The sequence below is a fragment of the Bos indicus genome, chromosome 18, assembly GCF_029378745.1.
Source record: "Bos indicus isolate NIAB-ARS_2022 breed Sahiwal x Tharparkar chromosome 18, NIAB-ARS_B.indTharparkar_mat_pri_1.0, whole genome shotgun sequence".
Taxonomy (NCBI): Eukaryota; Metazoa; Chordata; class Mammalia; order Artiodactyla; family Bovidae; genus Bos; species Bos indicus.
Window position 1 is genome coordinate 65408189 of NC_091777.1, and position 14963 is coordinate 65423151.

Here is a 14963-nt window from a genome sequence, read left to right on the forward strand (position 1 = left end):
TATTGTTGAGCTCCTTTCAGGTTTTCTGGTTAAATTCCTAGTACAGATTGACTCATTTTGAAGTTCATTGCCCTCAACAAATAGGGTCAGTTCCCATTTTTTTTTGCCTCACTGCATAGCCTGCAGGATCTTAGTTCCCCGACCAGTGCTTGAACCTGTGCCCCCTGCAACGGAAGCACCGATTCTTACCTGCCGGACCATCAGGGAAATCCCCCTACAAATATTTTTTTAAACACCATGGGGTGAACACAATTCGTACATTCAGTAGAATCTTCAAATAACGAATACATGCCATGTTGCATGATTTTAGATATGATACAGCTCATTAAAATAGCCAAATCTGGAAAACCTGGGCGTTCATTTTGGAACATGAATGAATTCGGCTTGGTAAACTAAATAAGATGAAAAGAAAAGTTACTGTGCATGCTAGAGGTTCGTTTGGAGCTGGACTCATACAAAGAGGAAACTTAGGGATTTGCTTTGGTTGACACCTCACAGAAAAGAACACGCTGGATCATATCGTGGTTCTATTTTTCTTTTTTAAGGAGCCTCCACACTGCTCTCCCAGGTGGCGCTAGTGGTAAAGAACCCGCCTGCCAATGCAGGAGACGCAAGAGACAAGGGCTCCATCCCAGGGTCAAGAAGATCCCCTGCAGAAGGAAATGGCAACCCTCTCCAGTATTTCTTGCCTGAAAAATTCCACAGGCAGAGGAGCCTGGTGGTCCATAGGGTCGCAAAGAGTCGGACACAATTGAGTGGCTAAACAACAACAGTAGGTAGTTTTAACCCCAACTCCATTTCTTTGTAACAGATTACAAAGAATAATTTGTAATTCTAACCCCAAATACATCTCCATGACAGTTTTCAGAATGGTATTTTGTAGTAAGCTGAAGCAACTGAACACCCATTGCTAGGAGAATGGATAAGTAAAACCTGGTATATTCCCGTAATGGAATTTTACACACAAGACAAAGTAATGAGGGAAAAAATGACAGAGAAATAAACTCGGTAGAGCAGGAGGGTTGGAGAAGAGAAAATGAACCAGAAGCAGATGAGGTCTTAGACCTCCAAGTGGGCAGATTCTATGGGGCCTCTTGAGGCCATGTGCCTTTGACTCTAGTATGGTGGGGCTTCCCAGGTAGACCCAGGTGCAATCCCTGGGTCAGGAGGATCCCATGGAGAAGGAATGGTGACCCACTCCAGTATTCTTGCCTGGGAAATCCCATGGACAGAGGAGCTGGCAGGCTACAGTCATGGGGTCTCAGAGTGGGACACGACTGAGCAATCTTGGCTGGCCAATAGTGAGAAGAGTTGATCAGACAGTTTGACAAGATCACACAGGCTACAGAGTTGAAAATAGATTGAATCAGGGCCAGGATGGGGGCAGAGAGATCAATTCTTGCCATAATCCAGCAATGATGGTTTAAGTGTTTTGTTAAAGCCAACAGGATTCTCAGCCTGGTTAGGTGTAGCTTATGAATTCCCCAGGCAAGAACACTGGAGTGGGTAGCCATTCCTTCCTCCAGGGGATCTTCCCTACCCAGGGATCAAACCCAGGTCTCCTGCATTGCAGGCAAATTCCTTACCATCTGAGCCACCAGCGAAGCCCTATGAGAGAAAGACAAGGCCAAGAACGCTTAGGTTTGGGGCACAAACAGTTGATATTTGGTGAGCACGGAGAACAGGAGGAAGAATTTGGGTCTGAACATAAGGAGTTTCATTTGGGACACGTTGATTTTGAGACACCTATTACAGGCAGTTAGATGCACAAAGCTGAAGTTCAGGAGACAAGTTCAGTCTGGAGAGAGAAATCTGAAAGCTACTTCGATTCCAAAAGCTTACTGGTCTCAGGGCTTTTTGATGACCCCCATCATTTCCTTGGGTTTCCCCGGTGGCACTAACGGTAAAGAACCTGGCTGCCGATAAGAGATGTGGGTTCCATCCCTGGGCGGGGAGATCCCCTGGAGAAGAAAACGGCAACCCGCTCCAGTGTTCTTGCCTGGAGAATCCCAGGGACAGAGGAGCCTGGCGAGCTACAGCCCAGGTGGCTGCAAATAGTCGGACACGACTGAAGCCACTTAGCCCAGCACGTAGCTCCTCTTCCTTCTTCCATCAATTTTTCCCTTCCATCTCCCTTCTTGAACCAACGCTTTGTATTGTGCAGTTGTTTTCACCCTCCTCCTGTATTGTCTGGTTCTTGCGTGCCTCCATCTTTTTGAAATTCCCAGTGCTCAGATGCAGAGAAAACAGCATGCTTTCATATTACGGGAGGGATCAGTTTTCTCTTACCTAGCACAGCTATTTAAACGCTTGAAAAATGGGACTCCCGTACCTTCTCATAAGCTCGGTATGTTTTCAGTCCAATTCCCCTCCCCCTCCCTGCAACCAAGGAAAAGAGCAGAGCGGTCTGAGGCGTGAGGAACTTACTGTCTGAAGGACCGTCTTGACCCGTCTGCAGAGGAGCTCCAAAGGCTGTTTCCAGCAGAAGGCAGACAAGCAGCACCAGCTAGTTGGCTTTTATATGAGCAGCCTGTTTGGCCCCACCCACTTACTTAAGTATAAACCCATCTAATCCAGCAAGGACTAGATAGGATCTTTTCTTCCTTTGAATGAGTTATTTATTAACTTATTTTTATTTTTTGGCTGTGCCCCCCCTTGGCATGTGGGATCTTAGTTGCCCGAATGGGAGTCAGACCCATGCCCCCTGCATTTGAAGCAAGGCGTTTTAACCACTGGATCACCAGGGAAGTCCCCTGAGATTGAATTATTTATACCAACATCCACACCTGAACAAGTGCATTTTTGAGCAGTATTGCTCTTACGCATCTCCCCCCCCCCCCATGTTTGTTATGTACATATTATTCTCTTTGAAATTGCTTTTTCATATTCTTCACTTATCTTTTGAAGTGGTAGCCTTTTCTTATTTAATTAATAACTAGCAGCAGGATTGAAGTGAGGTAAAGTCGGTAAGTTGTATCTGACTTTTTGCACTGGAGTGGGTTGCTATTTCCTTCTCCAGGGGATCTTCCCGACCCAGGGATTGAACCCAGGTCTCTCTCCCACATTGTAGGCAGACGCTTCACCATCTGAGCCCCTAGGGAAGTCAAGCGGCAGGATTAGGGTGAGGCAAATGAGGTTCTCATTTCTAGGGAGCAGTATTTAAGGGGGGGGATGCTGAAAGTTCTGTGGTCAAGACAAATGATATTTGGATGCAGTACTTAAAAAATTAAAATTAATTGCAAAAAGTCCATGTTTTCAAAATGTGAGAATTGTAGATAGGGACTTGCTGGAGGTCCGGTGGTTAAGACCTCACCTTGCAGTGCAGGGGGCATGGGTTCCAGCCCTGATCAGGAAACTAAGATCCCACATGCCACTGGGTGTGGCCAAAAAAACAAAACAACTGTAAATAAAAACAGGATCCTACCCAGTACTGTCAGGAGTTATGCATCTGAGGGCACAGTGCTGTGACTAAAAGAGCTCTCCTTGCAATTTCTTCTCAAGGTCATTGGTCAGTTCTGAGGGAAGCTGACAAGTCCTTTTAATTTTTTATAGTTGCCATCCACAGTAGTGCAAAACAGAGAAGATTTTATAACTCATATGTGTTTGTGTGATTCAGGAGGAGTCAAAGTGTCAGGTGACACCACCGAGGAGGACCCATGCTGTAAGTAGCACGTTTGGGAACCCTCCTACACTGTTGGTGGGACTGGAAACTGGCACAGCCACTGTGGAACACAGTATGGAGGTTCCTTAAAAAAACGAAAACTAGAGTTACCGTTGTTGTTGCTCGGTCGCTCAGCTGTGTGTGACTCTGTGACCCCATGGACTGTAGCACCCCAGGCTTCCCTGCCATCACTATCTCCTGGAGTTTGCTCAAACTCACATCCATTGAGTCTATGATGCCATCCAACCATCTCATCTTTTGTTGCCCCCTTCTCCTCCTGCTCTCGATCTTTCCCAGCATCAGGGTCTTTTCCAGTGAGTGGCCACGGTATCGGAACTTCAGCTATATCGTCAGTACTTCCAATGAATATTCAGTTGATTTCCTTCAGGATTGACTGGTTTGATCTCCTTTCAGTCCAAGGGATTCTCAAGAGTCTCCTCCAGCAACACAGTTCGAAAGCATCAATTCTTCGGCACTCAGCCTTCTTTGTGGTCCACCTCTCACATTCATGCATGATTACTGGAAAAACCGTAACTTTGACTATACAGACCTGTGTCAGCAAAGAGATGTCTTTGCTTTTGAATATCCTGTCTAGGTTTGTCATAGCCTCTTTTCCAAGGTGCAAGAGTCTTTTCATTTCATGGCTACAGTCACCATGAAATTAAGTTACCTTATGACCCACCTGATCTGCCTCTTGAGAAATTTGTATGCAGGTCAGGAAGCAACAGTTAGAACTGGACATGGAACAACAGACTGGTTCCAAATAGGAAAAGGAGCACGTCAAGGCTGTATATTGTCACCCTGCTTATTTAACTTATATGCAGAGTACATCATGAAAAAGGCTGGGCTGGAAGGCACATGCTGGAATCAAGATTGCTGGGAGAAATATCAATAACCTCAGATACGCAGATGACACCACCCTTATGGCAGAAACTGAAGAGGAACTCAAAAGCCTCTTGATGAAAGTGAAAGTGGAGAGTGGAAAAGTTGGCTTACAGCTCAACATTCAGAAAATGAAGATCATGGCATCCGGTCCCATCACTTCATGGGAAATAGATGGGGAAACAGTGGAAACAGTGTCAGACTTTATTCTTTTGGGCTCCAAAATCACTACAGATGGTGACTGCAGCCATGAAATTAAAAGACGCTTACTCCTTGGAAGGAAAGTTATGACCAACCTAGATACCATATTCAAAAGCAGAGACGTTACTTTGCCAACAAAGGTTCGTCTGGTCAAGGCTATGGTTTTTCCTGTGGTCATGTATGGATGTGAGAGTTGGACTGTGAAGAAGGCTGAGCGCCGAAGAATTGATGCTTTTGAACTGTGGTGTTGGAGAAGACTCTTGAGAGTCCCTTGGACTGCAAGGAGATCCGATCAGTCCATTCTGAAGGAGATCAGCCCTGGGATTTCTTTGGAAGGAATGATGCTAAAGCTGAAACTCCAGTACTTTGGCCACCTCATGCAAAGAGTTGACTCATTGGAAAAGACTCTGATGCTGGGAGGGATTGGGGGCAGGAGGAGAAGGGGACGACAGAGGATGAGATGGCTGGATGGCATCACTGACTTGATGGACGTGGGTCTGGGTGAACTCCGGGAGTTGGTGATGTACAGGGAGGCCTGGCGTGCTGCGATTCATGGGGTTGCAAAGAGTCGGACACGACTGAGCAACTGAACTGAAGTGAACTGAACTATGACCCAGCAATCCCATTCCTGGGCATATACGCAGACAAAGTCATAATTCAAAAAATACATGCACCCCAATGTTCATAGCAGCACTGTTTACAATAACCAGGAATTCTTTCCTGGTTCTCAGATCTCCCCTTATTGGCTGATGAAACTAAGTTATGTTGGGTGGTGCTAAACTCCTCTTTGGAGGAGTAGATTATCCTTGAAACTTAGTTTCAAGAAGAGGTACCTGGGTTACCCTAAATTGAAAAACTGGGAAGCCTTGCTTGAAAGTCTCCCTAACCCAAAATCTAATTCATTGCCTCATTAAAAAAAAAAAAAAAACTAACTTTATTTATTTATTTATTTTTGGCTGCACTGGGTCTTCATTGCTGGGAGGGCTTTTCTCTAGTTGCCACGAGTGGGGTCTGCACTCTAGTTGCGGTGTTCAGGCTTCTCTTCTTACGAGCACAGGCTCTAGGCATGCAGGCTTCAGTAGCCTGTGGAGAGGCGTGTGGACTCCAGAGCACAGGCTCAGGAGTTGTGGCTCACAGGCTTAGGAGCTCCGCAGCACGTGGGCTCTTCCCAGATCAGGGATCAAACCTGTCTCCTGCACTGGCAAGTGAATTCTTTACCACTGAGCCACCAAAGAAGCCGTCCTCACCTCTTTAAGCCTCTTCTAGGGTTTGTCCAGGATAAATACAAATCTTTAAAGTCTTTCCCACAAATAAGAGAGCTTTAGTCATCTGAGCAAGCAGATTTAACCTATTCCAACTGTTCTTTATAAACTCCTAAGTTTACATTGTAATACCTTATTCACACCCAAGTGTCAAAGCCATGAGATCTCTACTTTTGCCTGTTTATATGTCTGAGTACACATTATACCTTTGATAAAAGTCTCTACCTCTAGATAAGGTTGCTCAAAATTAAATTTAGAGAGGAGCTCTATTTAATTGACTTAAAAGGTCAATGCTTAAAATTAAATATTTTTTAAATGTGGAAGAAGCTGGCTAGAATGAATTTCAGGTTCATGTGTTCTAAGAAAAGTCGGATTTTTTTCTTTCTTTCCTGTTTTTTTTTTTGGCTGTGTGGGCTCTTTGCTGCCTTGCAGGTTCCTCAGGCTGTGGTGTGAGGTCTTAGCTGCCCTGTGGTATGTGGGCTCCTCGATCCCCCAGCAATGATGGAACCCGCTTCCCCTGCATTGGGAGTCCCCTTGGCATAGGTAAGTGTGAATCCAGCCAGTGCATGGAGCAGGAAACTGAGATGGAATAAAGCAGAAAGCAGTAAAGGACTATGAGGACTTCTGAGACCATGGGGCCCACGCAGTCAGATTTTTCGTAGAGAAGGCATCCTCTTATGTTGTATATTACGTCATTGTGTCTCACTTTTCTGTTGCTGTGTAAGTGTTTTCATACACGTGTGGCTTAAAACAATGCACACCAATTATTTCACACTTTGAGTGGATCAGGAGTTTGGTCACGCCTTAGCTGAGTTGTCTGCTTCAAGGTCTTACAAGATTGTGTTTAAGTTGTCAGTGAGGACCAAAGTCTCAATGAAGACTGGACTGAGAAGCAAGACACTTCAAAACTCATTCGGGTTATGCCTAGAATTTATTTTCTTGTGGTTGTAGGACTGAAGGTTTTAGCTTCTTGTTGTCTGTTGGTGAAGGTCACCCTCAGCTTCTACAAACTGCCTGAGCTTTCTTATCTTGTGAGCCTGCCAACACAGTCGCTTGCTTCATCAAGCCTGCCAAGGAAAGACAGAATCCAGAAAGACAGGTCTAACCCTGTACACATAATCACATGTATCCCACTACCTCTGGTGCATTCTGTATGTCTAGAAGCAAGTTACAGATGTGGCCCCAAATTCAGGACAGAGGTCGTACAAAGGCTGGAACATCAAGAGGCAAGGATTTTGAGGCCCACACTGGTTATATACATAGATATATCTGTATAGATATCTATATAGATGTATTTGTGTGTGTGATGATTTAAAAATTACAGGAAATTTTAAAAAATTAGGTTATTTTATTTTTGAGCACACTGGGTCTTCATTGCTGCGTGTGGTTTTCTCCTGTTGTGGGGAGTGGGGGCTAGCCTTCACTGCAGTGTATGGGCTTCTCTTACTGTGGTGCACAGGCTCCAGAGCACACAGGTTCAGTAGTCGTGGTGCACGGGCTTAGTTGACCCGCAGCATATGGGATCTTCCCGGACAAGGGATTGAACCCATGTCCCCAAGTTGGCAGGCAGAGTCTTAAGCATTGAACTATCAGTGAAGTCCAGGACACTTTTAAGAATAGCACAGAGAAACTCCATAGAGCCTTAATGTAGATTTATCCACTAACATTCTGTCACATTTGCTGTAGCATTCTCATTCTCTCTTTCCTTCCCATTATCCATCAATTTATATCTGCCTAAACCATTCGAGAACATTACACTTACTGTCTCTTTCTTCTTAAATATTTATTTGTATTTTTTTGAGGGGGGAAAAAACATTATCTCACACAGCCAGAGGGAAATTTCCAATATCGGGGAATTTAACATTAAATCAATAGATACATAAGGCTCATGTTACATTCATCATATATAATCCATCATATGCGGTGTTGTTGTTGCTGTTTAGTTGCTAAGTCGTGTCTGACTCTTTGTCACCCCATGGACTGCAGCATGCCGGGCTCCCCTGTCCCCCACTGTCTCCCAGAGTTTTCTCAAATTCATGTTCATTGAGTCAGTGATGCTATCTATCAAATGTGATCAGATCAGATCAGATCAGTCGCTCAGTCGTGTCCAACTCTTTTCGACCCCATGAATCGCAGCACGCCAGGCCTCCCTGTCCAACACCAACTCCTGGAGTTCACTGAGACTCACGTCCATTGAGTCAGTGATGCCATCCAGCCATCTCATCTGTCATCCCCTTCTCCTCCTGCCCCCAATCCCTCCCAGCATCAGAGTCTTTTCCAATAAGTCAACTCTTCTCATGAGGTGGCCAAAGTACTGGAGTTTCAGCTTTAGCATCATTCCTTCCAAAGAAATCCCAGGGCTGATCTCCTTCAGAATGGACTGGTTGGATCTCCTTGCAGTCCAAGGGACTCTCAAGAGTCTTCTCCAACACCACAGTTCAAAAGCATCAATTCTTCGGCGCTCAGCCTTCTTCACAGTCCAACTCTCACATCCATACATGACCACAGGAAAAACCATAGCCTTGACTAGACGAACCTTTGTTGGCAAAGTAATGTCTCTGCTTTTGAATATGCTATCTAGGTTGGTCATAACTTTCCTTCCAAGGAGTAAACGTCTTTTAATTTCATGGCTGCAGTCACCATCTGCAGTGATTTTGGAGCCCAGAAAAATAGTCTGACACTGTTTCCACTGTTTCCCCATCTATTTGCAAAGATGGGCTTGATAAAGGACAGAAATGGTATGGACCTAACAGAAGCAGAAGATATTAAGAAGAGATGGCAAGAATACACAGAAGAACTGTACAAAAAAGATCTTCACGACCCAGATAATCACGATGGTGTGATCACTGACCTAGAGCCAGACATCCTGGAATGTGAAGTCAAGTGGACCTTAGAAAGCATCACTACGAACAAAGCTAGTGGAGGTGATGGAACTCCAGTTGAGCTATTCCAAATCCTGAAAGATGATGCTGTGAAAGTGCTGCACTCAATATGCCAGCAAATTTGGAAAACTCAGCAGTGGCCACAGGACTGGAAAAGGTCAGTTTTCATTCCAATCCCAAAGAAAGGCAATGCCAAAGAATGCTCAAACTACTGCACAATTGCACTCATCTCACACACTAGTAAAGTAATGCTCAAAATTCTCCAAGCCAGGCTTCAGCAATATGTGAACCGTGAACTTCCTGATGTTCAAGCTGATTTTAGAAAAGGCAGAGGAACCAGAGATCAAATTGCCAACATCCGCTGGATCATGGAAAAAGCAAGAGAGTTCCAGAAAAACATCTATTTCTGATTTATTGACTATGCCAAAGCCTTTGACTGTGTGGATCACAATAAACTGTGGGAAATTCTGAAAGAGATGGGAATACCAGACCACCTGATCTGCCTCTTGATAAATTTGTATGCAGGTCAGGAAGCAATAGTTAGAACTGGACATGGAACAACAGACTGGTTCCAAATAGGAAAAGGAGTTCGTCAAGGCTGTATATTGTCACCCTGTTTATTTAACTTATATGCAGACTACATCATGAGAAACGCTGGACTGGAAGAAACACAAGCTGGAATGAAGATTGCTGGGAGAAGTATCAATAACCTCAGATATGCAGATGACACCACCCTTATGGCAGAAAGTGAAGAGGAACTCAAAAGCCTCTTGATGAAAGTGAAAGTGGAGAGTGAAAAAGTTGGCTTAAAGCTCAACATTCAGAAAATGAAGATCGTGGCATCCGGTCCCATCACTTCATGGGAAATAGATGGGGAAACAGTGGAAACAGTGTCAAATGTAATATCATCTATCAAACAATGGATCAGTACCAGATTTGATCTGGTTAGGCAGAAGTTTGTTTTCTTTGGGGATTTAAATATGGTCTTAGGTAATATGTATGAGTGCCAAATTGAGAAGGGGTGGGATATAATTGCTTGTTTTCTGTGTAAACTGGACTGGGTTATGCTACTCAGTTATTGGATCCAATACTGATCTAGGTGTTGCTGTGAAGGTATTTTGTTGATGTGCTCAGCATCTGCAATCAGTTAGTCAGCTGATTATCCAATCTTTTAAGTGAAGGATTTTATTTTGATTGAGTCTTCCTTATCTAATCAGTTGTAAGGCCTTGAGAGGAAAAGTAAAAATAAACAGAGGTGGCTCAGAGGTTAAAGCTCTGCCTGCAAGGCGGGAGACCCGGGTTCAATCCCTGGGTCTCGGAAGATCCCCTGGAGAAGGCAATGGCACCCCACTCCAGTACTCTTGCCTGGAGAATCCCTTGGACGGAGGAGCCTGGTAGGTTACAGTCCATGGGGTCGCAAAGAGTCGGACATGACTGAGTGACTTCACTTTCACTTTCACTTTGAGGAAAAAATTCAGCTTCAAGCCTGCAGCATTAGTTCTGACTGCAGTTTCCAACCTGTTCTCTACCCAATGGATTTTGGACTTGCCAGGCCCCACAACTGCATAACCCAATTCCTTGAAATAAATCTCTTATGTTGTTCAGTTGCTAAGTCATGTTTGACTCCCTGCAATCCCATGGACTACAGCATGCCATACCTCCCTGTCCTTCACTATCTCCCAGAGTTTGTTCAAACTCATGTCCATTGAGTCAGTGATGTTATCTAACCATTTCATTCTCTGCCATCCACTTCTCCTCTTGCCCTCCATCTTTCCCAGAATCACAATCTTTTCCAATGAGTCAGCTCTTTGTATACGGTGGCCAAAGTATTGCAGCTGCAGATTCAGCATCAGTCCTTCCAATGAATATTCAAGGTTGTTTTCCTTTCGGATTGACTGGTTTGATCTCCTTGCTGTTCAAGGGACTCTCAAGAGTCTTCTCTAGCACCACAATTCAAGAGCATCAGCTATTTCACGCTCAGCTTTCTTTGTGGTCCAACTCTCATATCCATTCATGACTACTGGAAAAACCATAGCTTTGACTATATGGACCTTTGTCGGCAAAGTGCTGTCTCTATTTTTTAATGCACTGTCTGTGTTTGTCATAGCTTTCCTCCCAAGGAGCAAGTGTGTTTGAGTTTCATGGCTGCAGTCACCATCTTCGGTGATTTTGGAGCCCAAGAAAATAAAACCTGTCACTGCTTCCACTTCTCTCTCCTTAAAAAAAAAAAAAAAAAAAAAATTAAATCCCTTAGAGGCATTTTATGCACTCTCTGATTCCATTTCTCGATCTGTATGCACCCTCAAATCATGAAAAATTCACTTTATTCTTTCAGCTCCACATTTATGGGGGGAAAATCAGCAATGGTGACTTCTCAGATTGCTTAATCTACCTCTTGGTGGACACTGGAAGCTCTAACATGAGCTTGTTAGTTTCCTGTCATCAATTGCGTGGGTCTAGTATTCACACTCGGATCATTTTCTTCTTCTGTCTTCACTCATTCCCTTGAAAGTCTCATCTAACCATGACTTAAAATGATAGTATAAGGTAACAACTTTGAAATTTATATATGCAGGCTTGAACTCTCTCTTAATGTTCAATCATAGGTTGAAATGCCTAAGTGACACATACTTTGTGGTCTCATAAACCTTTCAAATTTATCATGTTAAAGACTGGAGTCTTTGTCTTCCCTGGTGGCTCAGTGGTAAAGAATCCACCTGCCAATGCAGGAGACATGGGTTCAATCCCTGATCTGGGAAGATCCCACATGCTGAGGAGCAACTAAGCCCGTCAGCCACAACTATTGAACCTGTGCTCTAGAGCCCGGGAGCTGCAACTATTGAGTCCACGGGCTGCAACGACTGAAGCCCGTGTGCTCTAGAGCCTGTGCTCCACAACACGAGAAGCCACTGCAATGAGAAGCTCGCATACTACAGAGAGTAGCCCCCACTCGCCACAACTAGAGAAAAACCCTGCACAGCAGCAAAGACCCAGGGCAGCCAAAAAAAAACAAAAAAAAAACAAAAACCTGGAGTCTTCATTTCCTCCCCAGGTCTCTTCAACATGTGGCTTTCAGGGGATGGAAAATCCATGCTTCAGGTGACCTAGGTCAACTATATATGAAGGAGACTGAGGGTAGAAGACGACTCGGGAGTGCAGTAAGGCATGTGTGCAGTGCATCAAGATGGGACTTCTGGTTTCCTTTTCAAGGTAATTTTTAAGCTACTTAAAAAAAAAATATGTTCCCTTAGAATGCTACCAAGCCAAACTCAGGTTCACTCACTCCATGCACAGCAAAGCCAACCTGACAACGGGTTGTGGTGAAAGTACAGCGTTTATCACAGGGCGCCGACCAAGGAGAATGGGGAGCTCACACTCACACCTTGATGGCTTCAGGCGAGGGTTTATTTAAAAAAAACACACATTTATTGATAATTAATTAGTACACGGCTGCACTGGGTCTTTCCATGGCACACAGGCTCTTCATTGCTATGCTCAGGCTTCCTCTAGCTGCACAGACTGCGGGCTACTCCTGAGTTGTGGCTTCTCTTGTTGCTGACCACAGACTCTAGAGCACAAGGGCTTCAGTAGTTGCAATGCATGGGCTTAGTTGCCCTGCAGCATGTGGGATCTTAGTTCTCAGACCAGGGGATCGACCCCATGTCCACTGCACTGGCAGGCAGATTCCTAACCCCTGGACACCAGGGAAAGTCCCCAGGCAAGGGTTTTTAAAGACAGTGTTAGGGGAGAGGGTCCCAGGATGCATGATCAGCTCATGGAGAATTTTCTGATTGTTTGATGCTGAGGTAGCAGGGTCGTGTTTCAGGAAGCTCACCATCAATCTTCTGATTCCAAGCAGTCTGTGGTCTATGTGTTTGAGGTCAGCAGTTTCCACCTGGTGAGAATTTGGTTTCTATAAAAAAACAACTTAAAATGTGCTTCAGACATTGTTAACTGTCTTCCTCGAGGAGAGCTAAGCTCTTATGACCCCATCCTACAGATTGACATATTGCTTATTTTCTCCTTCTCTGTTTGACTGCCTCTTCTTTGTTCGAATTGTTGCCTCTTAAAATGATTAACTGTTGGAGCCCACCGTTTGGAAATCAGGGAGTCCAAGTCAACTAAAGCTGTTGCCACAAACAAGAAGTAGGGACACAGAGAGGTGTGGTGGTGGAGGAGGCTCCACACAGTCCTGCTAGGTTTTGAGAAGAGGCTCTTGGGAATTCGCTGGTGGTCCAGTGGTTATGATTTTGGACGCACACAGTAGTAAGTGGCAGTGAATAGTAGCTGGAAGCAAGGTCTTAGTTTTCCTTACCAGGAGTCCTAACCACTGGACCACAGGGGCCAGCAGTTAGGGCTTGAGTCCCTAGTCCTTGCCTGCCTAGTCAAGAATGAATTCAGGCAAGGAGGCAGAAAGTAAAGTGTAAAGTAAAACGTTTACTGAAAAATACATTCAGAAAGGTGCATGGGAAAACTTAGAGTAATGACTCTGGGAAGTTTAAATCCTTTACAAGGGGGCAGCTTTCTGGGTCTTTGTCTTCCTTCTGGCCAATCATCTTGCTTTGTACCCCACTCCTGGCTAAATTGTCTCAGGACCCTCCCCTGGGTGCACACACACACACATACACCTCAGCCAAGATGGATCTTGAAGTGAAGGCTTCTGGAAGGAGACTCATTATGGGCTGGTGTTATCCTCTGACTTTTGACCCCAAGGAGCCTTTCTGCTCATGTGCAGTGTCTCCTTTGTCCCAAAAAAGGACACTTGACCCAAACAGGATTTTGCCCCTTTGTCTCTGCCATGACTATTAACTTAAGGCATCTACAAGAGCTCCCCAGGTGGTAAAGAGTCTGCCTGCAATGCTGGAGACGCCAGAGACAAGGGTTCAGTCCTGCAACCCACTCCAGTATTCTTGTTTGGGAAAATCCCATGGACAGACAAGCCTGCAGGGCTACAGTCCATGGGGTCGCAGAGTCGGACAGAACTGAACACAGTGTACAAGAAACAAAGCCTGGCTATTTACTGTTCTGTTACTTCCCATTTTTGAAGGGCAAACAGGGGGCTGATTTTAAATGCCTTGACTGGAGTCCACCTACATCTTGTCTCTGGAAATGCAAACAGGAAGCTAGTTGTAAACGTCTAACCTGGAGCCCATCTAACTTCTACCTCAATTAGGACCCTGAGTATCCACTGTAGGGATGTGGGTTCCATCCCTGGTCGGGAAACTAGGAGCCCACAAGCCTCGCGAGGTAACAACAACAACAAAAAAGAGAGGATCCAGGAAGGAGCAGCGGGGTAAGGAAAACCACTCGGCCAGCTGCAAGCCCAGGTCACAGCCCCACACTCTGCACTTGGCCCCACCGGGGGCGAATGTCCCAGCACTCCTAGCCTCAGTTTCCCTGGGTCACTGCACGGACTCTCTTGCCCCCGGCCCCTCGTCCACCCGACTTGAATCCAGTATGAAGAAGCCCGTGTAGGCTGGCCTCAGCTTCTCGTGTGGAGCAATACCCGGCTGGCTACCCGGCCCCTCGCCTTCGCGGATCTAGCGGAGACTATCTTACCCAGAGGCTATGCGCCTGAGGCGGGCGCTGGCCAAAGACGTAGGGGCGTTTCCTGGGGCGTGGGCGGGATTTCCGGTTTCTCTCTGTGGACGCCATTTGCCTACAGGGTTCGCTCCCAACAGGATTCGACGGGCGGAGTCCTGGGCTCGCGCGGCTCCCCTGGCCTTTCGTGGGGCCCGAGCAGAGGGGTGCGGATCCCCTTCGTGCCTTTGAGCGGGTCGTGAGTCCCTAGACGGTGGCGTGCCCTGGTCGCCCGCCGGCCCGCGGCCTCTGCGGGCCTCAGCAGCGGCCCTGGTCTCCGCGTTCACGAGGGCGGCGCCCGGCTCCGGGGCGGCTTGTTCGCGCAGGGCGGCGGTCAGCCGAGGTCGCCCAGCCCAGGCGGGCGGAGACGAGGGGCAGCGGGCCGCCCGGGGCTCGCCTCTCCCAGGCGGCCTGGACCGCAGCTCCCATCATGGCGGCGCCGACCCACCGGACCCAGGTGAGTGGACGGCAGTGGCGGTACCGCTCATCTCTGAG